The sequence below is a fragment of the Triturus cristatus genome, chromosome 10 (genome assembly GCF_964204655.1).
Source record: "Triturus cristatus chromosome 10, aTriCri1.1, whole genome shotgun sequence".
Lineage (NCBI taxonomy): Eukaryota > Metazoa > Chordata > Amphibia > Caudata > Salamandridae > Triturus > Triturus cristatus.
In genome coordinates, this window is record NC_140593.1 from 693,201,747 (window position 1) to 693,228,972 (window position 27,226).

Sequence of the window (27,226 nt, forward strand, 5' to 3'; positions counted from 1 at the left end):
TAGCGTTTTTTTTCTTATGGTGGTTGGCTGCGGAGGGGAATAAGCAAGGGGGACAATAAGGGGATTGGGGAGAATAAGCAACTTTGACTGGAGTGGTGGGGGAATAAGCAACAAGGAGGCAGTTAGGAGGGGAATAAGAAACACAGACAAGTGGGGTGGGAGGGAGATGAAGCTGCACAGACAGGTGGGTTCAAGGGGAAAAAGCAACACAGACATGGGTGGCAGGGGAAGAAGAAAAAAAGGTGAAAAGTAGCACCTCAATCACAGTGCCAGAAGCAGTAGGATCCTAATTCAGATGAAACAATCAGCACTTGGTTCGTGCTCCAGCTGAACAAAGAGGAAATATAGCTGACTCGCGCTGCCCAATTGCAAGGTAGCACTTGAGAGTGACAATGAAGCCCCCAATTGGTAAGCAATGGATGGGCTCCAAGCCATTTGTAGAACATAATAGCTCTTTCAAGCAAGAATGCAATGCCTAGTGCATGTGCTAATGCAGATGACACCCAAAAATGAGTAAATCTGCTCCAGTATAAGGACTCTTTTAATGGATGCAAATTTACTACTTTTAGAATTTTCAAATATTGGTGGTAGTAGGCTTGGAGAACTGCCCAGTCTCAGGTTCCCACGCATACTGCTGGCAATCAAACACCCAAAAGGTGATAGCACAAATGCTTGAAATTGTAAAGTCAATTGCTCTGGGCGGCATTCCAGACCATTATTTTTGCCTACTTTGCCACTCTTAACAGATTTCCTGATTGAGGGTTTGGTGGAAAGAGTGAAGGCAGACAGGGTGGCAGAGGACTTTACATCAGCCACCCTGCCTTTAATTTGTGCGTCACATTTAGAGATGATCACTGGCCCTGTGGATATCTTTTTACATTGACAGGACCCACCTTCATGGTGGTTCCTGTCACTGCAAGTAAAGTTTTACAGACAGCTCTGTCAAACATCATGAGTGGCCGTCAACAAACTTTTGCAATGTTTTTCATTTCTCAAAAACAAACTAAAGCAGGAATTTATTTTTGAAAAATAAAAAAAAAATGACTCCCACTCCACGGTCGATTGTTTCCAATGGTGTGAAAGTAATTTTTGTTTTTTGTCTAACTCTCTTTTACTGCTAGGATATACCTGACCATGAGGGAAAATAAAACTAAAGTGATGCAACCATTCAGTCTAAATAGGACAGAAAGTCGAACAGCTTACTTCTGACGACTCCACTGTCGGGCAACCAGAGAAAGTTTTACACTGTCAGAGTAAGTTTTACTTCGTCAGCATAAACCTTGCTGTCCACCTGACTCAAAGTTGAGCAAGTGGACCTTGAGTTTGACATACAGGGTACTCTGTGGCAGTTGTGATGGAATATTCTGTTCGCCAAACTCTAAATCCGCCCCAGAGGGCCATCTTGTGGAAATCAGTACCGACACTGCTCCTCATGAGAACAGTCTATCCTTAACATTGGTCATAGTATCCATTCGCTATGCAATCCAATGCTTTTTTAGTTTAGGAATTTAAGATGCACACATTCGATTCTCACTGACTAAGCTATGTCCCTGCTCCTTGACTGAGTCCTAAGACCTATAATTTCAGGGCCTGGCCTAGTGCTTCTATCTCACTGTGTTTAAAGCATTTGCTGCACTAATGATAATAGATAAAAAGCAAACTATGCCTGTTGATGGGTAAACATACGACTCACCCCATTAAGTTCAGTAAAAATTTTGATGGCAGCATACATCAATCCGATATGTCGGTGTACGTGTTTAATGACACCTGGACGTTTTGATGAACCAAAATAAACACCACAAAGACCAAATACATGGGTTTCAATCCCCACAAGTCTTATAAAGGACTTTAGGAGGGGTTCCCCTAGAGCGAGTGAGCACTTTTGACTACCTTGGAGTCTGACTTTCTGACAAAATGACCTGGAAGTCCCATCTTACTAAAATGGTCCTGACTCATAAGCGTGTCACAGGGGCACTAGGAAAAGAACACCGCTCCTCCCACTGCAGACCCGTTGCTGCTGCTTTGTAGATCTACAATTTAAAAGCAGTCAGTTCAGCTCTGTACGGGGTCGAACTATGGAGTTTCAACAACACTTCAGAATGAAGTAGATCAGAGCACAAGTTCCTAAGGAACTTAGTGATGCTGCCCCAAAGTACCCCATTACCCCTCTTCTGCTAGATATGGGACAACATCCTATAAGTGACATTGTTAAGCTACTTCCCTTGTTGTTCTGGGCCAGGATTGTGCGGACCCCAGAACTCCAGTCTTATGCCGATGCCCTGATAGAGGTAGCCCGCCTGGAAACAGGCAAAAGGTGGGGTGAATTAATAATGTAAGGAAGCTTGCGTCTGATATAGGGGTCCTAGAAATGTGGGCTCATTCCGCCTCTCCCCTGCTACAAAAAGATGCAGTAAAGCGACTCTATTGCGAGTGGGTTGCACATCAAGACTCTACCATGGCAGACCAGGGGAAACTTGCGATAGAGTTTCAAACACACAAACACATTAGATAGTTGGAACTCTATTTGGATCTAATAAAGGTTCCGCAGGACAGGAAACTCTATATACAATTCTGGTTTGGAAAGGGACCCGTGAACAAGACATTAGTTAAGTGGCACAGCAACGGTCCATACTCTAGCACCTGCCCAGGATGCATGGCAGCAGTGGAGTCCATTGCCCATGTGCAGTTTGCCTGCCCAGCTTCCATGTTTCATAGATCTAAATGGATAAGACCCATCTCCCAGCAACTGGGTACACAGAATTTCCGGAACACCTTGCAAATTCTTAAATCAGATTCTAGACCTCCCTTTGTTTGTGCAGTAGCTAAGTTTGTAGGCCTTATGTGGGCCACAAGGAGAAAGGCTCAAGTGAGAAGTGTTGCAGAATGAAGCAGGCCAGTCCCAAGTGTGCAAATAGCCATGTACACCAAGCACTTCTCCCCACTGTAATATCTTTTCACTGAATTGACGCATAGGCACTTTATTGTTTTTATTATCTGAGCATACCACTCATATTGCCCTTTATGTTAAGGCTTCGACTACTGTAATATCTGGACCGTGGTTTGTCTATTTATCTTGTATGCTTGAGTAACATGAACTTTTGTGTATTTTATTGTATTACTGTTTTTTTATGATGGAATGTTGTTCTTAACGATTTGGATAGTTGGGCTTTGAAAGCTCTCTGCAGCTATAGCATGAGGGACAGATTTCTGACAAACATTCAAGAGTCTACATATTGTACGCAGTGCTGTTTTCTTCCTCCTTAGGAGAGATTTTGAGCGTGCTATATGGTATGACTCATAAATTGTTGTTTGTCTCTGTTTTACAACTGTATCTTGTCTGTACAACTGCAAGAGGGACTGATGTTTAAAGAACACCAAAACTCTCTAAGTCCTAATTTCTACGCCTTTTAAATATAGAGTGTTCTTTGTATGTGCTTTTTAGTGTACTTTTGTATCCTGTTTTTATATTTTTAGTCCTATTATATTCTTGCCTATTCCTTGCTTTTATGACATGAGTTTTGTCGAAATAAAGCTTTGATTGAGATGAACCAAATTCAAGAATTAAACATAGTTACCAGCAGTGTCAGGTAACTTTGAAAGTGGTGGTGTAAATACATGGTTTTTGCATAACTCTCCATGAGTGCAGGAAAAAAGCAGAAAATATCACAGCTTGCGCTTTGCGGAAAATCTGAGCTAGATACATAATTTCCTACTTTTGAAATCTTCTTTCGTAGCAACTCTTAGGGCCTGATTACAAATAAAGGTGTCATTTATTGCCCCATATAAATAACAATACCACATGGTACAATATTTATCAGGTGTGATAAATAAAACCTATTATGAGTTCATGGGGAATAACATGCAGATTTTAGTATTTAACACACCAAAATTCACATGTTACGGTAAATACCATATGTTTTCCCCTGTTACATTTTGGCAGGTTTGACCTACTGAAATATAATGAAGGTTGAGTTATTTAACACATCCGATAACTATGGGGCGCATTAAATACCTTCAAACTTGTATGTGGGACCCATGCGTAAACAAGTGAGGTCGGAATATTTTGAGCCACTCTTAATCAAGCCCTTAATGTGCTAAAAAGATTTAACTCTTTCAAATGTTGAGGTTATTCCTTTGATTCTTCAAGGAAAGTAGCCTTCAGAAAATGTACATCTCTCCTTATGGAGTTGAGCTACTTTCTCTCGACCCAAGAGTGAATTGGGAAAGTGTAGAAAGCTCTTTCTTCGAAAAACTTCTTATGATCTAGGCACTTAGATGGAAGGCGAATTTACATCCTGTGCAATGCTTGCCAAATCCTATGCCCTGTGCCTTATCAACTTGTTGAACAGCAATCAGATCGAAGATAAACTACCTACCTGTAATAATGTGGAGAGCAATACTTGTAGGCTCAGACAGGCTATCTAATGATTTAAGGTGTATAGCTTGCCATTGTGAGCATGCACTTAATATTCTCAAGAGTGATCAACCAATGACTGTGGCCAAGATGAAACAAATGCTAAATGAAAAAAGCATCTCACATTAACAGATGAAGAGATATACAGTATTGGGCCTGTAAAAAGTGGTGGGTGACATCCGTCACTGGACTGAAGCGGATGATGTTTTCTCTCTATTTATCAGTATTTCCAGTTAGGAATCTAAGGGTATCCATTTGATGACTGGAATCAGTCTGGGCCTCTTATAGTGAAATCAGGGCTTTAGAGACAGGATCACTTTGAATAGATGCCGCTTCTTTGTAGTACGAATGTTAATTGCAGCATAGTGCATCTATTTATTAGATTGTTTTTAGGTCTAGTAGTAAAGCCACACAGACAATACGTTTTTAATACTTTGTTCTCTTTTGTTCAACTTTTCTTGATTTGCTATTGGGGTAGATATTGGACAGTTCATTATGACAACAACGAAATCATGAATCAATTTGGTTAAATTTTTATGTATTCTTCTGAATTTCTGCGCTTTTTCCTTCCTCATTCTAGATATGTTATGTGAACAAATTCAAAGGGCATCACTTATAGGACTGAGTAGGTCTATTCAGCACAATGATACCTAATGTACTGACTTTCAATTTGTTTGCATTATTCAAATGCACTTTACTTCAAACTCATATCATCTCATGATGTCCAAATTACTAATCATAAGCACTTACATTAATGTTAACAAGCCCATATGACATTGCTTCTTAGAAATCAATCTTTGGTGGCGCCAGTTTCATTTTGTTGTGTTTGGTTTTCTGTAGCATTGTAATACATGGGTTACTGGCTGAGGGGATATAACCTACTCAAGCAATAACTACGACCCTTGTCAGGGTGAGGTCACAAGCAGACCCTAAATTAACCTGTGGTTAACCCTCAATTAGCTTGGCATAAAAGCAGCTTAACTTACTGGTAATGTGAGAAGAATTTATGCAGCACTTCAAACAGTAATAAAGTGAAACACAACACAAGAATAATCCCAGGCCAATTTTATACTAAAGTGTCAAAAATCCAATCAGTAGAATCAGAGATATGCATTTTTAAAAATGTAAGTGAAAATAGAACGAAAAAGCAGAAGGTGCCAATCATGGCTATCTGGTCATATGAGACCAGATGAACGTCACTAGTTCATGCCAACCGCAATGAAGCGTGGGTCACATACAGTGACCACCTTAATTCCACTGTAATAGTTACCTTCACAGTCCGGTGCAAAGAGTTCCTTTTGTGGTGAAAGGGGCCAGGAGGTGCAAGGAGAGTGTCGCAAATGGCTATTGAAGTAGCTCTAAGAGCAGACGGAGCATCGCAGATGGTCGTTGATGTAGCGCGAAGATCCTGCTTACAGAAGCAGACAGTCCTTGCTGAAAGTTTGCATTGGCAGTCACTGCAAGTTGTCAATGCTGTAGAGCAAAGAGCCATGGAAATTCGTGTTGGCGGGAGGCATGGGCATTAAGACCTTGGTGCAAATGGGTCCATTCATGAAGAGCCCAAAAACTTCAAGGGAGCTCATCTGAGACCGCACCAAGGGTCAAGGACTTGAGAGGCACCACTTGGGGGTCAGGAACACACACCAGCAGGGGCCAGCAGTGGTCAGACAGCCCAATTGCAGGTCCAGGCAGCAGGTCAGCTGGTCAGATGCAGGGAGTCTCTGGAGCTTGTTATGTGCCTGTAGCTCAGAGCAGGAGTTCAGCTGACTGACCTTTAGAGTTACTTTTGCCTGGAATTGAGGTTGCAGGTCTAGTTTTCCTTCTCAGAAAACAGGGGAGCAGAGCTGTAGAGCAGCAGGACAGCAGAGTGACTGTCCTTCTGGTGGCAAAGCAACACAGAAGTCCTCCTCTGGCACATCCACAGGCCCAGGAGTGTACTGAAGTGTTGGGGTCTATTTTCACCTGGTGCTCACATTGAAGTGGAAAATGTTTTCAGAGACTTCCACTCATCTGAAGTGTCAGGCATCCCTCTCCATCCCTGTTCTGGGAGTCTTTTGTGTCTGAGGACAAAAAAAAGACTAGTGACAAACCCTTTGTGAGAGTGCTTAGGTAGAGCCTTTATGATGCGCACGTGTGGTAGGTAACAGCTTTCCCCCTCTTTAAGTCAGAGTTGACCATCCTGTCAACAACTACCTTTCTTTGCCTCACTGTCTGGGAGCAATACACAAAGACCAACTGCCAGCTACAACTAGTCATGTGATCCATGAACAGACTGCAGGTACCAAATTGTTAGTGGAAGAAAATCCAACTTATCATTAAAGAGGGACTTTCATTACAATTTTTTAAACACCAAACTTGACCCGTCCACCTGCTCTCAATTGAAAGTGTAATCGAGTAAACCAATGTTATTCTATAGGAGAGGTAGGCCTTGCAGAGGTGGAAAATTAGTTGAAGAGTTTTTCACTACCAGGACATGTGAAACTTAAAAGTATATGTCCAACTTTTAAAATACACTGCACTGCCCTTTGACACTTCAGGGCCTACCCTAGGGTGACTTATGGGTATTAAAAAGGAAGGATTAGGCCTGGCAAAAGGTTTTAATTTGCCAGGTCGAAATGGCAGTTTAAAATGCACACACAGGCTGCAATGGCAGGCATGAGATATGTTTAAAGGGCCACTTAAGTGGATGGCACAATAAGTGCTTCAGGCTCACTAGTAGCATTTAACTTATAGGCCATGGACACATCTAGTACAACATATCTAGAAACTTACAAGTAAATTAAGTATTTCATTTGGGTGTAAGTCAATTCTACCATGTTTAAAGGAGCAAGCACAAGCACTTTAGCACTGGTTGGCTGTGGTAAAGAGTACAGAGTCCTAAGGAGAACAAAAACAAGGACAGCAAATATAGGAGGAATCAAGGCAAAAGGTTTGCCTTTTAACTTCCACATTTTGATGAAATCATTGTTGGTGGCCCTAGGACTCTGTGCACTTTACCACTGCTAACAAGTGCTAAAGTGCGTGTGCACTCTCCTTGAAACATAATTTGATTGGTGCACACCTGATTGGCATATTTAATTTACCAAAAAGTTCCTTGTAGAATGGGATACCATATACCCAAGGCCTGTAAATTAAATACCAATAGTTGATCTGTAGCACGTATTGTGCCACCCACATAAGTAGTCCCTTAAATATGCCCCACGCCTGCCATTGGAGCCTGGTTGAACTTTAAAGCCCCTTGCCAAGCCTTAAACTCCCCTTTTATTACATATAGGTCACCCCTAAAGTAGGCCCTAGGTAGTCCATAGGGTAGGGTGCTGTGTAATTGAATTGGTTGGACATGTAGTTTTACGTTTTACATGCCCTGGTAGTAAAAAACTGCTGAATTTGTTTGTCACTACTGTGAAGTCTACACCTCCCATAGGATAACACCTGGGATTCCTTATTACATTTAATAAGCTGTAATTTACAATTATAACAGGTTGATATGTAATATTTGATTTCTTTGGAATTGTAAAGAAAAGCCCTATTTAATGGTAAAATGAGGTTTTAATTATGATTTTGTAAATGCCACTTTTAGAAAGTTGGCATTTTGTCCGCCCTTAGCCATTTTGTGCCTGTAGCCTGTCTTGGAGTGCATGACTGAGTTCAACTGACAGTTAGACTTTGTGTATTCCTCCCAGACAGTCACACAATAGAGGGAATAGGTGTGCCTTAATGGTCCCTCTGCTGGCAGGATGAGGAGGCAAAGTTGAGCACAGACCCACTTGAACTGAATACGGAGTGCTCTGCCCTCACACAAATGACCTATCACCTCCAAATTGTCAGTGCAACCAGCAGGGAGCCAAGGCAGAGGTGTCAGGAAATTCCATGCACTTCAAAGCCACTGTCTAAAGCTTCTCACACCTTCTAGAAGGAGGGCACAAGGCTATTAAAAGGGGACTGTAGACATCAAATTTTCAGTAGACTTCTTGATCTGTGATCTTTGCCAGGAAGAAGGCCTGAAGTGGGTGGGTACCTTTTTAAAGGAACGCACATTCCAGGTTTGTGACAAAGAGTGTTCCTCTGAAACCCGGTCTGTGGCATGTAGAGTCCCATGGGGCCCTCACTTAGCCTGACGTTCTTTAATATATACCTCCACATCTGATTTTAGCTCCCTTTGGTATCTCTAGAGTCTCCTATACAGATGACACCAAGTTGGTGTTATCCATTGCCTCGGATTCGGATCCCCTATCATCTAATCTCAGTCCTTGCATGGAGCAAAGTAGAGAGTTGGATGAACAAGTCCTTCCTGAAGCTCAATGTAGCAAGAACAGATTCATTGATTCTTGGGAACAACGTCACTGCCCAACAAGGACTGAGCTGGCCAATGGGCCATGGTCCACCTCCAATTTCTAAGACTGTCATAAAAAGCTTGGGATGTGTTTGGAAGATACACTGACTATGGAATCCCAGGCCACAAAAACCGCAGCCAATTGTTTTGGAATGTTGAGAATGTTGTGCAAGGTTCACCTCTGCGCCCCAGACTTGAAAACAAGAGGTTGTTCAAGCGCTTGTCCTCTACCATATGGAATATGGCAACTCTCTATTTCTAGGGTCGCCTACTGGATTTGTGCAAAAACTGCAGGTTCTGCAAAATTCCGGTGCGCACACTGCTTGGAATTCCTAGAGCACATTCAGTCAGACAAGGACTAAGAGATCTTCACTGGCTTCCCATTGCTCAAAGGGTGGAATTTAAATCACTCTGCATTGGCCATTGTGCATTACGAAGCCAAGGACCACTTATTTTATGACAGTTGGTCAGACCTTATCCCCCTCTTAAATGCGTTTCATCTTCGAATCTCTAATTAGCTACCACCTCTATCATCAAAAGAGCTAGAAGGAGTGGTAGATCCTTTAGTTTTAAGTTAACAAAGGTCTGGAACTCCCTACCTTTGCCCATCCGAGCTGTAGAAAACAAACTATGCTTTAGGAAAGTGATCAATGTTTTTTAGGTGTCTCTTCATACTGTCATGGTAATACCTCTCATCCAGCGCTGGAAGCCTCAAGGTCCCCATGCACTCTATAAATAGAATAAGTGAACAAACTGAAAATGACTGTGCTGTGCTGCTGAAAGGAGGGCTACTCTGCTGGACCGTGGCCCTGCTGGACTGCTACTTTGCTGAACTGCTGTCCCACTGCCCTGCTGTCCCCTTACCTGGAAGAAGAGCACTGATCCTGCAACTTCATCTTGAATCCAGTGCTACCAGAGTGACTCCAAGGGCCAGTCTGCTGGCCTCCTAGTCTGTGCCTCAGGGACATAAAAGGCTCCCCAACACCCTGCACCAACCGCTGGACCCAGTAAAGTGACTACCTAACCTCCAAGTGGCGCCTCCTTAGATCTTAGACCCTTGGCACGGCCTCAGAGAACTCTATTGAAGTTTTTGTGCCCTTTCCAACGAACAGTCCATCTGCATCAAGACCTCACTGCCCACACAGCCATCAAATGCAAAGCTCTGGCAGCTTCCACTTCGCACTACTACATCAACCGCTTGCAGACACTGCCATAGCGGAGCTACATCGCCACCCATCTGCAATGACTTCAGGATCTTCACGCTACTTCAGCAGCATTCTGGGTTGCACTCTGTACACGGATTTGAAAAAATAGAAGTTTCAGCGGTACTAATCTGGTGACTGGAGCTGAGCTGCGCTCCATCGTGGTTGGCCTGAACATGTGACTTTGACCAGGTGCAGCACTGCCACATATCGATAGTTGGCGCATTTGTGCTTTATGTCACTATTTTCTGTAAAATCTTTAAAAACTCATAACTCCGGTTCTACTGATTGGATTTTCTGGTTTTGGTGTCAGGGATTTTTCTTGTGTTGTGTTTTCTCCAGGCCTGGGTAGAGTTTGTGCAAAAAAACCCTGCTGCCGTACACAGAGCTCCACTAGTGGGCAGATTTTGCCATCGCACCCATTTGCATTGTGATGGGAACACAGAGCCTGTCCTAGCATTCCAAACTGCACGTGAGCTGCACCACGCGGTTCTCAAGTTCGTTCTCACATTCTAAATCTCACGGGAATATCACCACGAAGTCTGCATAAGAGCTGCAATCTTCTTTTTCTGCTCTTTGTATTGTGCTGAGCCTACATTTAATCTCTCTTTTAGCTGTGTAATCCTTCCCCATTAAAACTAATCTAGCCCTCATTTTTATTTTTTATATTAGTGTGTGTCTTTGTGTTTGTTTATTTCATGTTTTTGGGAACTTTCTTTTGTGTTTTTCGTGACTTTTGGTTAATTACCCCTTACTGCCTTATCGTTCCACTTTCCTTTCATTTTCCTTTTATTTTGTAACCGACCCAACACCATGGCAGCGGAGCTATGTTACAGGTGGCACGCCACACCGATGTACCCCGTGTGGGAGCATCGGTTGTGCTGGGGGAGGGTGCACCATTGTGTGTGACACACCAGCCAGGTTCAGCACACCTTTTGCAGCTGACACACCACTGTGCAGAAATAATGGATCGGTAAAAAGACCTACTAGGCATCGAAATTCTGGGACTTGGAGAGTATTAATTATTTGCTGTGTTTGTGTTCTCAATGCTAAAACATTTTTTCGAAAAGCATGCTTCCCACACTCAAATTTAAGTTACGTTCAGTTTACGCTGATATATTATTGTGTGATCCAGTTTATAGTTTCTGTTAGGCAAGTGCTCAACGCTCACTTGGGCTGAATTATTAGGAAGCTATTGCAGACTGTCCTCCTGCCATTATAGTAAATCAGTGATATCAATGACTAGAGCGTTCTCTCTATGACTTTGTTTATGTACTTCGTACAGTTCCAAGTTATTTATTTCACAGTGATATGAAGTATGCATCCCCTTCCCACTATAGCAGACTGGCATACTGACCTAGCATACTGTTCTACCAAATCTGACAATTACAATGCATTGATGCCAAAGAAATGCACACCCAAAGACATATGGGGGCCTTTCAGACAATACTTGTTAGACACAGCAGCCTCACAGGAGGAGCAAGATTGCACTAGAGTGGGGTAAAGGGTGGTGTTGACGGGCAAATAGAGGTCGGCAAACACATGTAGTCAGTAGTTATATTGTGACACCAATTGTATGGATTGCTCCTTTGTGGTTTAACTCTGCTGGGGAAAGGAAGTTTTCAATAATGCAAAATGGTTACATTTGTGGGCATGTCGTATGAGTCATTACTTTGTACTGCAGAGTCGATGCGGAGCGGGTTCTCTGTTGTATATCACTTGTCTTAATGTTTGGACTGTCAAAATTGATTAGACCCATCAGTGGTCTTTGTGCATTGATTTCCATTTCTATGTCTCCTTTTGCTTTTTTTTGTATTGCTGTGTTAAAAAATGACAAATATAAGTTTAAAGAAAAGTATGCATCTATGCCTGCAAAAACAGGAGATTGAGTTTGCCCATCAAGGGGGTTAAGAAATGGGACTAGAATCAAAGATCATTCACTGTAATGCATTAGTTCCAAATGTAGCTTTTGTTAAGGAAATTTGGAATAGGGATTTCATGGATTAGCATGGGCAACTTAACAATAGTCGATTGACTTGAGTTGAAACTAGTAGTACTATAAGCAATCTTTTTTCGAGAAGTACAATGTGACTGCATTTGCATGTCTTAAACAATTTGTGGAGAGCAGCACCCAAGGGCAAAAAGAGGGACATTCAGGAGACAAGTCCAGGAGTAGCCGGCCAGCTGGTACCGACCACCAGAGATGGAAGGGGAAAAGAATGGTTAGAAGAAAGGGTGGTAATTCATTGGATGGATAATTGATTGGAAAGTTTGGTGAAAACTGGATGAGAGAAAGTAAAGCTTGATCATGGTGGTTAAGGGTAAATATGAAGAATGAAAGGATGAATGAATATTTGGATTGTTTGGATGATTAAGCAAGGCAGCTCTTCTCATGAGGAGCATGCTTCTCACCTACTTTATTTATGTAGGGTTATCAAAGCTATGGTTGAAAGTGGGGTGTATTTTGTTATTCGACTCCCTTTACTCGCTGTATTTGTTAAGTGAGCCAGATGTATCCGACCCATCATTCATCTTTACCCCCTTCCCGCCTATGGCATGTTTTACGCATCTATGACCGAAGTGAATTATGGTTCAATTTGTGACTGCAGTATTGGCTGTGCAATATGCGTCTGCTCTGCTTCAGTTAATGCAGCATTTACAATGTTTTCAATGCATTGCAAACCAAACACACAAGGTGTGTTGTTTCTCTTCGCCCACTCAGTCACCTCTTAGCATTTCACTCCTTTATTTTTTCCTAAGTTCTTCTGTCCCAGCCTACCAAATTGGAGAATATATTCTTGGCATGTGCCACATTTAATTTAATAACCATGTGAAGTGAAGTGATTCCAGATTATATTCCATCGTTTTCCATAACAGATTTATTTTACACCTGTTGAGATTTCATTTTTCCCTTTTGACTTGTACAGTGACTGAATAGGACAAAGATGATGACTCTATGATCAGTATAGCGTCCCCTCTATTCAATATCAAAAAAGCTGTACCCTACCGGCCTAAAACCCCCGCCCAACCCACTGGAGTCTAGTATATCAAGTTTAATTTCCTTGCTTAATGCCCAGAAAATTCATTTGTTGGAATAATGTGGTGATGGGAGAGACCACAGAGTAAAGTGGGAGTAAGTGCATGATTTAATATCAAGTTTGGTGCATGGAATATACAGTGCCAAATGTGCCAAATGCAATCTATATATCCCATTACTTTCCCTGTAGTGCAGTCCATCTGATTCATTTTCCCCAATGTCTACTTACCTATTTAGTATTTATTTATTTAGCACAGTTACTTAAAACTAGGCCTGGGCTAAAATTCCGTTCCGCTTGCAGAAATTGCAATAATTTGACATTTTCACGTTCCGCGGAGAGCGCGACAATGTCAAAATTTCCGCAATCCGCATTTTACCGGAAATTTTTTGCTTGCTTGCGCTGTAAAATAATAAATTCTCGCGTGCGCGCGATCGCCTTACCTGAATCCCCGCGTTCGCCGACAAGTTTTCCCGATCCGATCGCGTTCTCCACGAGATGTTTGATTGTTGGTAGCCATTTGCGCTGTCTTGCGACAGTTCGCGCCCGCAGTAACATCCTTCGTCGCGTGATCACGTCTTTCTTCTCGTGATCATGCACCGCGAGACAAGTGAAAACAAGATGGCCGCGTCCGTGAGCAACTGCATGGGTAAGTTGGCAAGCCGCGACCACGCAGAAAATACCGCAAACGGGCGGGAAAAAAACATCCGCATCTTCGCAATATTTCCGCGGGTTTGCGGAGATTTTTAACATTTTTGCGATAATTTGCGAAAGTGAATTTTGCAAATTCTGCCCACCCCTACTTAAAACCATTGCTACAAAATATCTCATTACATTTCATCAATTTTTAAAGTAATACAACCAGCTTGCTAAAAATCTGTTAAAATCAGTGCGAGCTAATTGATCTTTGCAGTACATTGGTAAAATAAGCATTTATTTGGCAGCGTTCAGCTTTTACTTTTTAGCTATATTAATGTTCTAGCGGGAGATCAGCATCTCTATATTGTGGCATTTTCTTCTCCACTTGTTTCAAAAACTTTACAAAGCGGCAGTTAAGTTGCGTGTCTTCAGGTGCAAAGCACACCAGCACAGGCTGCCTCCGTGTGCGAATACCTCTCTGACTAAAAAGTGATTTTAAAAGCTGTTCCCTTTCCTTTGTTAGTTCTTTACACATACAGAGAAGGTGCAGCATATCTTCTTGCGCTACACCACATAGGCGACAGATAGAATCGCATTGGTTTTTCAGCCAGTGCGGAAAGTGCTTTGTGCATGGCAGCAGGCAAATCTGTATTTTAAGAATTTGTTTTTAATGGATTTGGCAAACCCCAGGGCTAGATATTTTTGTGCAGCGAAGGAGGAATAGGAGCTCAAGATCATCCAGCTGTGTGACCTTTAAGATAGAGCTGCTTTGTGTTAAATCCAGGATTGATTCTTTACTGATTTCTTTGTTACTTTTTTGAGAAGACAATGACTTGTAGAAGTTTCCCAAAGTTTGGTGAGACCTAAAGTGGTCAGACTAGTTGGTAAATTTTTTGCCGCTGGTGATGATTCTTTCTGTTGTAATTCTGACCACAAATGCCAATTTAGGGTACCTGATTTGGATTTTCTTACTATATCCCAAAAGATGACTGGCGCACCTTTTCTTGCCAAGGTCTGTTTTTGAACACCAAACTCAAGCCTAATCTGCGCTGGAGAGACACTTGTTGGTAGACCAAAAATTATTCTATACACTTTTGTGACGACAGCATCCAAGAGCTTTGAATCCCTTCCCCTCTGTGCCTCGCTCCCGTAAGTTATTGTAGGTAGAAGTTGTGCAGGTATAACTTCAACCAATGGGGCAAGTGAGGGGCCGTTCAATTTAGAGTTGAGATTTCTCATTGAGGCAGCAAGGGCTGTTCCCTTCCTTTTGATTGTGTCCCTTTGAGGTATGAAATGCCCACCTTTGTTGATAATCACCCCCAGGTATTTATCCTCTGTAGCTGAGTCTATGCGTGCCTTGCCCCAGAAACAGACAGGTGTTTTCTTAAAGTTCTTTTTAATTGTCATGGTTTTGGTTTTCTCCAAGTTAATATTTAGATTATTTGCCTCGGAGTACTCAGAAGTAATATCAAGAAGACGCTATAAACCCACCTTCGTTTGGCTAATCAAAACTAACTCGCCAGCTATAAAGTAAGCATGGTAATACTAGGTTCCCGGTCTTCGGAGAATGTGAATTGCTAGCATTTAGTAGCAAAATCAGGTCTGTAAGAAACAGGTTAAATAATGTTGGGGCCAGTACACAGCCTTGCTTGAGGCCTTTCGTTGTTGGTATCTTCTGTGATAGAGTTGACCCGTCCCCCATCTTTACTCGAACCCAGATCTGAATGTGCAGATTAATTAGCAGATTTAGCAAAGCCTGGGGTATACCCCAGCCGGCCAGTTTTGAACAAAGTCTGCTACGATTTACATGATCAAAAGCCGCCCGGTAGTCGATAAAGCACAAATGTAACAGCATTTTTGTAGTCTCGGCCTTATCGATTAACAGAGCCATAGTTGTTATGTTTGCTACAGTCCTAACAGATTTGGAGAAGCGCATTTGATTTAGGGGGATGATCGAGTTGTATTCCGCCCAAAGTTGCAGTTCGTCCAGCAGAGTGTCCGATAAGAATTTTGCCTCATTGTCCACTTACCTCAGACAGGATATTAATATCTGCATTTCATACATGAGATGTGTGATGTAGTATCTTATTCATTATTTATCTGCCTCTTTGGAGTAAGGGCAGAATGAGAGATGCATTTAAAGAAGAGCAGGGCCATTGGAATTAAAAATAGTCAACTACAGCTGCCCCAGCTGCAGACAGCAGCAAAACTACCCGACGCACTGGATCTCAATGAGCATGGCATCATTATTTTAGCGCAACTCACTTGTACTCTATAGTGCATAATGCCGTACTCATTAATAAAGGTTATTATACTTTTCAACACAAAGTGTCTACTTATAGTTACGTGAAAAGTCTTTAGAAGCATAAAATAATCAAATTACTTTTTTTAAAAATCCGTTGTTATTCTGCCTTTTAATACTTTTCTGACACACAGTCAGTCCTTTTGTGCTAGGTATGTGAGGGTAAAACATACAATTGTCCTTTTGACTCTCCTGATCATAAGCACATCAAATTCCAATGGCCTTAGGGGACTAGCATTGGACTGCTACAGTACCATCCAGTAATTTTAAACAATTGTTTCCACAATGCAATATTTGCCATTTGTCTTTTTTGCTTTTCTCAATACAGCTGCTCCTGCTGGTCCAGCAGGACCATCCAACAGGCAGGAGACAGCGGCCCATTTGTGACACCAAAGGCTGGAGCGTATCCAGCAAGAGTACCAGCAGCTGGTGGTCCTGGAAGAGGAGGGGGAGGAGGAACAAAACACCTCTCAGCGGGGCACAAGTACAGCCAGTCCCCCTTAGCCTCCAAGCTCCCAGCCATCCCATTTCGGCTTCCAGCTACCATCAACTGCTGCCACCCCCTCCCACATTGTCAACACCACCACACAATTGCTGCACCTCATCTGCAGCAGATGGACTCCAGCGAGAGCTGGCTTATCACAATGGACCAGAGCCTGGACCAGCTCTGGACCGACATCCAAAATGCCCTTATCTAGCATTTTTTTAATCATTTGTTTTTGTGGGAGAGACTTGTTTTTTGGGGCTGGGTGGAGAGGGTTCAAAGGGATTTTGCAGTGACTTTCTTTAGACATCTTGAATTATGGAACTTCGGGGCTTGTGTCAGTTTTGTTTTGGGAGAGAAGTGGGCATGTTGTATGGGTAGAGAGTGTATGTTTCTTTGTAAAAATAGAAAGGAGGGAACTATTTTATTTCATCAAAATTTATGCCTGAAGCAGTTTGATTTACTTTTACCTTGCACTGCTACCTTCAGCTTTTACACAGCCTGTTTATGTGCTTGTAAGAGAGAGATCATCACTTAGTTTTAGAGTTATACTTCTCTAGCTATCTTGACCATTAAGGAAAGCTGCCACTATGACATATAGTGTCTATAGCAACCTAGATAAACAATAGTAGCAGTAAGGTACTAACTTACTAAGTTAACTAGTTCAGTTTACTCCATTCCAGTTGTCTTACCTGAACATAGATGAAGCAATAACAACTTCACAAGCGAGGTCCCACTTCCAGTTCCACCCGGGTGAGCTCCAACTGTAGGATTAATCTGAATGATTGAGTATCCATCGTAGGCAACTAGATGGAAATAATAAGAGTTAGTTAGTGGGTTATATTATATCAAAGCTTTACGAAGAATCGACACCTGAGTACCACATGATGACACAACGAGAATGCCCGATAGTGCTAAAATACCAAAAATAGAAATACTAGTAAGTTTTTGCTAATGGGGAGCTAGTAGTATTATTTACAAAATCCTCGAGTTCTAAAAAATGGGCTCACAGTCTGGTGTGGGCAAGCTTAGGTTAGGCGTTTACGGTTACACAAAACAAGTCCTGAATGATGATGCTGATGATTGATGTTCTTCTTTATATATCTAAAACATGGATAACTTTTTGTGTCCGGGGGAGCAAATGGGGCCAGTGTGGGCTTTTGCTCAGAACTTAGAAGAACCTGCAATACGTTGGTGTTGCTTTCACCATATCTGCGCCACCAAGTGCATGATTCATTGATGGTGTAAATTAAGCCACACTTCAATAAATCTCACAGCCTGGGGTAAGAGGGCCGTTCGATAAATTAATGGGAAGCGGGGTTTGAGGAAAGGTTTGACAAAGACAAACACTACACAAGGACTTCATACATCTAGGCAATGATCAGCACATCATTCATCATCCATCTGTTGTGGAAGGAAACAAAGGAATGAGTTTAACAGAGTTCAGATAAATGTACTGCAAACAGTCCTTCTGCCCCCGAGAGCCAAGGTATCAGATATCTACATGTTCTGTCTTCTAGCTTGGGGAGTGAACCCACACACCCAGTTCTCCAATTAAAATTGTTAAAAGAAAAATGATACTATATTGCAAAATTAGGTGGTGCATCTGCATTCTCCTCAGAAATGTCCACTTTTCGGTGCCTGTCTGAGTGTTATGCAAAATGACCACTGCTGCATGACTAGCAAAGAAGAACCATGGAGAACTAAGAACGCATGGCAGCCTATTGCAAACACAAACACCGGCTACACAAAATGAGCACCGCCAAATGGCCAGTTAAGTAAAAGGAATGAGAACAAAGAAGTCAGCTGCCCTGTCCTGACTGTAGCACCTAAGAAAATATCTTGTAGCACTGCAGGTAAATAATTGCAAATGTATCATTTACCCAATGTGTTTAGGCCACACATGCAACTGCCCTTTGCCCGCTAACATTGAATCAGCATGCAAAAAAATAAAAATAAAATTCATTAAAAATAATCCCCAACCATGTTATCAACCTTGTTACATACATACACACAAACTCACAAAAAGTTATGGGCAAAAATAAAGTAGCTGAAAACAAAGTACAATGTCCGGCTTAATAGGCCTGGACTTGATGAGCCACCCAAACCATAGCCAGCTACAGGCGCATGCCGACAAGAAAAAAATACCCCTCTTTTTTATTTAACCCAAATCCATCTACAGCCATTAAATGTTTTTAAAAAGCTTTTTAGCAAAGAGGATTGAAAAATACCTAAAAAATACACCCAAGCCCCAGTGGAGGGCAGATTAGGCCCCAGACAGTAATATAACACCACACCAAAATGGTAAATAAATCACTATAAAATTCAAAAAACCCACACAAAGAAATGGAGAAAAGGTATATTTAACCCTAGTCCTCCACCATCAAAATAGCCCAAAAATCCTACATGGGCCTCCACACTCCAACCCAAACTACAGGCCACTCAAGATACAACATGTAAAAAAATCAAAAACGAACAAGAAATACTGGTGTTTGCTATCCCCCAGACAAAAAAACCTTTCCAAAGTCCTGCATCGAACTTACTTGATTTCTCCAAAATGTTAAGATGCATTGTCAGTTGATTTTCTGGCTGCTTGAGTAAAAAATCTAATTGACATGTTTAGTGGCGACCGGCCCCACTAACGTACTGCTGCTCGCTTTTAAAATGACCCCTAAACGTTCTGATGCCATTCACTGAAAGATGAACAAGACCCTATTCTCTCTTGCATTTTTTCAATGCTTGTCATGATTAAATAGTCCCAGAACAGGAGAATCAGTTCCATGACGCAGCATAATGGCATCTGTAACTCTGAGTCCCTAATGTAAAGCAGAATTACTGAGTTACTCCAATTACTCCAGAGCAAATTAAATTATGCCCAGGTCTGTCCATTACACAATAGAGGGATACCCTGTTTACAAAAATCCAGTTCAGAATACAACTGGAATTTGCAACTATCACCATTATTCATTATGCATAATTATCAAATCAGTATTTTCAGCAGGTTTTCACGAGTTCATTCAGTTTGAAGCAAAAAGTGCAGTGAACTGGATGATTCTGAGTGGCAGTGACCAGATATGGAGCTCCACATTCAAGTTGAAAATGTGTTCCCAGTGATAGAAAACATGGGGAAAACCTGAAAACGTGAAAAGCGCAAATACGTTGGATGAAAATGACCCTTTTGCTTTCATACTGTGGTCCCATCTTTGTCTCCATGAATTTTAATCTTTTAACCGCTTGCATGCATCGGACATGCGGGATCCATCTGACGCAAAAGTGCTTATGTGCATCGGACGGGTCCTGCATGTCTGACCACATGGCACTGGAAATCCCTCTGGTGCGGGCACCAGAGGGTTTTCCTTTGTATCAAAGCAGCCTCAGGAGCTCCCATGGCTGTTCTGATCTTTTCAGTGAAATGATGAAAACCGCACATGGCGCGCTAACATAATTTCACTGAAACCATAACTTAAATGAGCCGATCAGCTAGTTGCAGTTCACTGCCTATGTGCTTGTGGAGCTATCTCAGCCCCCCGAGCATATAGGCAGACAAGAAAGGTATCAAAAAGGGGAGAACATCCCCTTTCTGATGGCACCCTTCCCTAGTGGATCCCTGCTTGGGGATCATCGCAGGAGGCCACAGTCTTTATGCTCCCCCTTGGGGCATATTAGGGCAACCGCCCCCAATTTGCCCCTCCCGGGGGGGGGGGGACGGATACCCACCAGGTACTTACCTTTTTGTGCAATGTGCTTACCTGTGGATTTTGGGCCCTAACGCAGCCGGCACCTAGGGAAACCTAGCAAACCTGTACATTTTCTAAACCTAGACACTCAGGGGAATCCTGGATGGGGTGACTTGTGTTGCTCTCAACAGGTTCTGTTACCCAGAATCCCTTGCAAACCTCAAACTTTTTCTAAACAAACACATTATTCTCAAATTTCTGTGATTGAAAGTTCTGGAATCTGCAGGGAGCCACTAACTTCCATGCGCCCTACATTCCCCCAAGTCCCCCTATAAAAATGGTACCTAACTTGTGTGAGTAGGCCCAGTGCCTGCAACAGGAAACGGCCCAAAACGCAACATGGAAACATCACATTTTTCCAGGGAAAACTGACCCTTTTTTCGCAATGTGCCTCACTGGTGTGGGTGTCTAATGCTGAGTCAGCCTAAACATGCATATTAAAAAAATATAGCTCTTAGAGCTTGCTGTGCTATCCCCTCAATCCCTATGTGTAGGCCCTTCCCAGTTGCACGACCTTGGCCCACACACAAAAGTGAGGTATAATTTTACTCGGATGAACGAGGGGAAAGCTGGGTGGTAGGAAATTTGTGCCGGCGCAGTGATCCCAGTCAGAAATCTGAGGAAAATATGATTTTTTAAATATAAATTTGAGGTTTGTAGGGTATTCTGGGTAGTAAACCTTTGTGGGATCCATTCAAGTCACACTTCCCATGACTCACCCGGGTGTCTAGTTTCCAGAAATGGGCCCTTGACTGTCACTGGTACTTGGCCCACAGGCACAAGTGAGGTAACATTTTTATCAGGAGACCAGGGGGAACGCTAGGTGGTAGGAAATTTGTGTCAGCCCGGGGATTCCACAACTTTCCCACACAGAAATGTGAGAAAAATGAGATTTTCTCAGCTACATTTGAGGTTTGCATGGGATTCTGGGTTGGAAAACGTTGGGGTATCCAGCACAGTTACACCTCCCTGGACTCCCCCGGGGGTCTAGTTTTCAGAAATGTCTGGGTTTGGTAGGTTTCCCTCACAAGTGAGGTACAATGTTTATCGGGAGACTTTGGGATATGCTGAGTGGGTGGAATTATGTGGCTATCTTCAAATTCCAGAACTTTCCGTGACAGAAATGTGAGGAAAATGTGTTTTTTACACACTCTGAGGTTTGCAAGGGATTCTGTGTAACAGAACCTAGTGAGAGCCACGCAATTCACCCCATCCTGGATTTCCCTGAGTGTCTAGTTTTCAAAAATGTATAGGTTTGCTAGGTTTCCCTAGGTGTCTGCTGAGCTAGAGTCCAAAATCCACAGCTAGGCACATTGCAAAAAAGGGTCCGTTTTCACTGGCAAAATGTGATGTGTACACATTTTGTGTTGGGCCATTTCCTGTCGCAGACACTAAGCCTTCACACACAAGTGAGGAACTATTTTTATCGGTAGACTTTGGGGAAGACAGAATAGTAGAACAAGTGTTATCACCAATTGAGTTTCTTTGCAATCCTGCCTTCCAGCCTTCCAAATGTAAGACAATGTGTAAAAAAGAAGCCATTTTGAAAAATGTCCTCTAATTCACGTGCTTGTATGGGTACCCACAATTTTGGAGATTTGCAAATAACCCCTGCCTCTAAACTCTATATTGTTTCCCAATTTTGAAATATATAGGATTCCTGGATAATTATTTTTCACTCTTTATATTTTACCAAATGAATGAAAAACCATTGCAAGACACATCTCAGTTATTGGCTCTGGGTATATCTGGTTCTTGGTGAATCTACAAGTCCTATATGTCCCCGTAGCCAGAAGAGTCGAGTGGACGTAATGGTATATAGGCTTTTAAAATCTGCCATACTTAGAAGCATTTCAATATTTTTTTCATTTTAACTGTTAGTTTCTATAGGAAAACTTTGAAGCATCCACACCAAGAAATCCTTGCTGAATTTAGAATGTTGTCTACTTTTCCTAAATGTATATATTTTTGGAATCCATTATTGCATTTACACCCATTTCTACCACTAAATGGAAGGAGATTGAAAGCACAGAAATTGGAAAAATAGGCTATGTCCCAGTAAGATGCCAAAACTGTGTAGAAGATTTTGGTTTCCTACTTGATATTCAGTACAGTGAAGGAGTGGAAGAAGGTATCGTTGGGCAGTTGGATCTGGTAAATTTAAGGCTGTGTAGATAACAGTCAGTTGGGGAGGTAACAAGCTATACTTCTTTTTCTTATTATTGTCTTTTTATTGGTTGAATTCAAAAGGGACCTGTAGTTAATTAGGTTAATATGTATGTTATTTTTAGCCTTCACTAATGGATAGCATTCTAAAGGGAGAGCTGGGTTGCTCCTCCCACAAATAACAGGTTGTCTCCCCATTCTTTTTTTTTCTCGAGTAGTCAAATATTACAGTTATCTTAAACTATGGTGAAATGGAAAGTGAATGGTAAGTCCCCAGGAACAGGAAAAGCTAAGAAACAGCTGCGACACACAGTGGAAACTTATGCTGGATGAAATAAATGTGTTATTGGAGAAAGTAGAAGGGCTTTTAGATACCAAGGCCACTAAGGTAACTAAAGTTAAAGGGAGGCAACTTTTTAAAAACCTGACAGTAGGGATACCTTGGCATGTGACACTGTAAACAGTGACACTGATACAGACATCATATCCAAAACATTAGTTAGACAACAGGATATGACAGCAACCCAACCATCTGATCCATCGACTGTTACATCTGTAATAATGATTGGTTGTAGCAATCAGTATGAATCCCTAGGGACTCTGGATGAGCCAACAGCACATAGATCCATACCCATATTACCTATATTAGCCCATAATAAATCCTTAGTTATAGAGAAGGGTTTCCCAAATAACCAGGTAGCTGCTATAAAAAACAGATCTAGACTAAAGGAGTATATGGGAATCTTGACAAAAATTATTGATGAAAAGGTAGAAACCTTGACAACCTAAATATTTAAGCTAAATTGCCTGCAACTATGGAGAACGATTTCTCAACTTGCCCTAGATATGATGCTTAACCAGGAGGCATTCAATTTGATGGTCTGACAACATCCTCCTTGAACAGGCCCTATGTAACAAAGGTTTCAGGGTCTACTAGAATGGGTAGGGAGCTGTCTTTGCCCCTTTCAGAAGCTGCTCATAATTGTAACACACCACAGGGAAGGGATTTGAACCCTGGAGAATTGTCAAGGGGCAAAAGATTGAATGGTACATACTATATGAGACAGGGCCCTCTAATACCAAAGCTAAAAAACACACATAAAAAGACCAGCAGGAGGGCAAACAGGGCAATTTGATATCTATAATAGATGTTCTAAAAATCCCATACACTACTTGAGAAACTCAGAACTCGCTAACTAATAAAGTCGTTCACTGGTTTAGGAAAGTGAGGGGTTGTAGATCTGTCAAAAGAGAAGCTATAACGAAAGCCATTAGGTTTAGTAACAATCAGCTATTTTTGGACTACATTGATTTAAAGCTAGGAAGTCATGAATTAGTGGAAGGATTAATAGGGCTGGTGCACAGGTACAGACCCCCTATAGAGTTGTGTATAAAACTTACTACTAATGCCCCTGATTTTTTACCATGTTCTGGAGGACCTATAAGATACATTCAATTCTTTGGTACCAGCCCTCTATCCCCTCTGCTGCTCGTGGGGGGATTTTTCTGAGCGAGATTGACAACTAGGAAAACAGCTGGATATAACAGAATCCCCTCTGATGACTAGTGCAACAATATTAGGATCTCCTAAGGTAGTATCTCCCCACAACTAAACAGGAATAAATACAAATGATTTTAATTTAGTAACCTTAGAAAGAAGAGTGGAATTAAACACGGTGACACAAAATTCTGGGGTTAACTTGTGCCATATTGATACTATAAAATTATTATTTTGGAATGTTGCGGGGATTAGAGCAAAGCTGACGGACGTGGAAAGGGGAACATTTATAGATCACTTTCACATAATTATGTTGCAGGAAACATGGGCTTAAGAGCTGTTGTTCAGAGAAGGGTGTATCACTTTTGAATCTAATGCAGTTCTTTCAACTGAAAGAAGACCTTCCATCAGATTGTGAAGATTTACTGAGTGTTACTATTCTAACAGGTACTAAACAAGGACACAGGCACAATTACAATTATAAATGTTTACAATTGTTCGAGTCAGACAAATCACTATTCAGTGACAGTGATTCAATTATCGCACATGATTGAGCCCATACATCATAACCATCTGAAAATTATTGCAGGTGATTATAATACCAAACTGCCTGAGGCCTAATCCCGTTTGATGTGATAGAACAACCTGATGGGACAAAGGTTGTCCCAGCTGGCGACACAGAATATAGGGCAAGACATCCTAGGATTGTTGATCAAATTATTGATTTGACAGCGTCTTATGACCTGAACATTGTAAATGGTTGCACCAAGTCTGATTGTTCCGCTCACCCAACTTTCAAGAGGGTTTTGTATCCTAGAAAAATAGATTATATAGTTTTGTATAGACCTCTTTAGTCTTCCTTAATTGATAGGGTTGTGACTCCCAGAAATGACAGTGACCACGAGGTAGTAGGTGCCCATTTCCGCGTCAGTTCCCTTATAAATCTACCAGTATTAAGTCGTACTACTTATAAGAGTAGAATTGCCACATGCAATAATAAAAGGAACATGACATGGACTCTATTAGCAGGTGATGATAAAGTGCAGTCACATATTTACAGTCTCTTTGTAGAGAAATTGGCACCCATTTTGAAATGTTTGATCCAAGTGTCATTAATTTTGTAGATCTTCATTGTAAATTTATGGGGCAATTATAACTGCTTCTCACTAAGGAACGGCAGCTGGGTACTGGTTTCCAAACCCCCCTGGTCGGTATACAGGTACCTGTAGACATGCTAAAAAGGCATTTATTGAAGCTGCAAAATGGCGTGACCGCAGGAAAATTTCTAATGTCAGAAAAGCCTATGAAGTACAATTGCAAAAAGTGAAAAGGGGATAGGGGGAAGAGAAATGGGAGAAACTCACAGAATCTGTGCACAATAGGAACATCAATGTGTTTTGGCATCTCATAGCATCCAGGTGCTGTATTATAGAAAATCATCTGGACACAGTTGTACAACTTGCTGTGTGGAAAGATCATTTTACTAAGTTGAATAAGATGTGGTCGCACAATGATGCCAAACATTGGGAGCTGTTGTGCATCTGGAGTGGCAAAAGACTAAGACAGCGGCCAGAGAGATAATAAATGTAGGGGAGCAGAAACTGCACAGGTACTGCATTTATTAAAAAGAAAGAAGCTACCAGGCCCCAATGGCATGCCAGGAGACTTATATTTGTCTCATCCTGAGGCTTGGGTAACCTATCTGAATGCCCTTAGTAATGCCATCATTAGAGAGTGTGGATATACCCCCTCGTGGCATGGAGCAATTATTGTTCCAATTTATAAGAAAGGGAGGAGGGATGTTGCACCCAACTACAGACCCATCAGACTAATTGACATCACATCCTAGAGCATTGCCAAGCAGAATTTAGGGCAAAGGTTAGTATATTGGACCAGGTAATTTGCTTCAGGGCGCCATGCAGAAAGTATTTCTTTCTGAAGAGGGATCACATTTATAGTACCTTCATAGATTTCATGGTGGCATTTGACCTGGCTCATAGGGAAAACATATTTGCTGTGTTGGAGTCATATGTTATCCTGGAGAATCTTATCAGAATTTTGAAAACCTTGCATTTGGAATCATATGCCCAGGTCAGGTGGAATGCGGAAGGGGACCTTACATCTAAGATAAAGATCAATTCTAGTGTCAGGCAAGGGTGTGTGTTGGCCACTACACTCTTTAGTTTATATATAATAGAGTGGCAGCATGGCTAGCAAAATCTCTATGCACCAAAATCACTATGCACCAAAATCAGCGGTAACAAGTGCCCCTATTTTAATGCTTGCTGATGACACGATTTTAATATCCCAAAAAATTGTGTGGATTGCAGTTGCTGCTAGATCGCTTTTTATCCTTCTGCCATGCAAGGGGTCTTGAGATAATTTCAGCAAAATGTATGGTGTTAAACACTCATCACTCTTTTAGAGGTAAAATGAAGTTTGAGATGGCCTCCTTGGATCTAGTAAAGTCTAAGTTGTAAGAATGTCTGACAACATGTCCTGGGCATGATGCCATAATCCTTGACACTGGAGCCATCCTAAAGTCAATTACTTGAGCTTCACAACTATTGCAGTTCTTTTTGGACTCCAAACTGTAAGCTGTGAGCATTACAGTTGAAGAGCTTTTAAAATATTGGTATAAGAACTGCCGAGCCCTCGAGAGGACCTGGCGCAGAGATCCAACACCAGACAACATGACCACCCTCAAGCTCGCCACTCGAAAACACCACCAACTGATCCACACCACCAAGAAAACCGCATTCAAGGAATGACTGGACAACAACGCACACAACAGCAAGGAACTCTTCAACATCGTAAAAGAGCTCTCCAACCCCAACGCCGGAAACAACGACATCACCCCATCACAAGACCTCTGCAACTCCCTCACCTCCTACTTCCACAACAAGATCGCAGACATACACAACAGCTTCAGCACACAGCCAACGCACCCCACGACCACACCTGCACCCCCCACCACCACCCTCCGCGCATGGACCCCGATTAACACCGAAGAAACCCGACGCACGATGAACTCCATCCACTCCGGATCTCCAACCGACCCCTGCCCTCACCACGTCTTCAACAAGGCCGACGCTGTCATCGCACCCCACCTGCGGGACATCATCAACACCTCCTTTGACACCGCTACCTTCCTGGAGAGCTGGAAGCACGCCGAACTCAGCGCTCTACTGAAGAAACCATCAGCGGACCCCACCGAACTCAAAAACTACCGCCCCATCTCGCTCCTCCCGTTTCCGGCCAAAGTCATCGAGAAGACCGTCAACAAGCAGCTGGCTGCCTTCCTCGAGACGAACGGATCCCTCGACCTCTCGCAGTCTGGCTTCCGGCCCAACCACAGCACCGAGACCGCCCTCATCGCAGCCACCGATGACATCCGAGCCCTGCTCGACAACGGG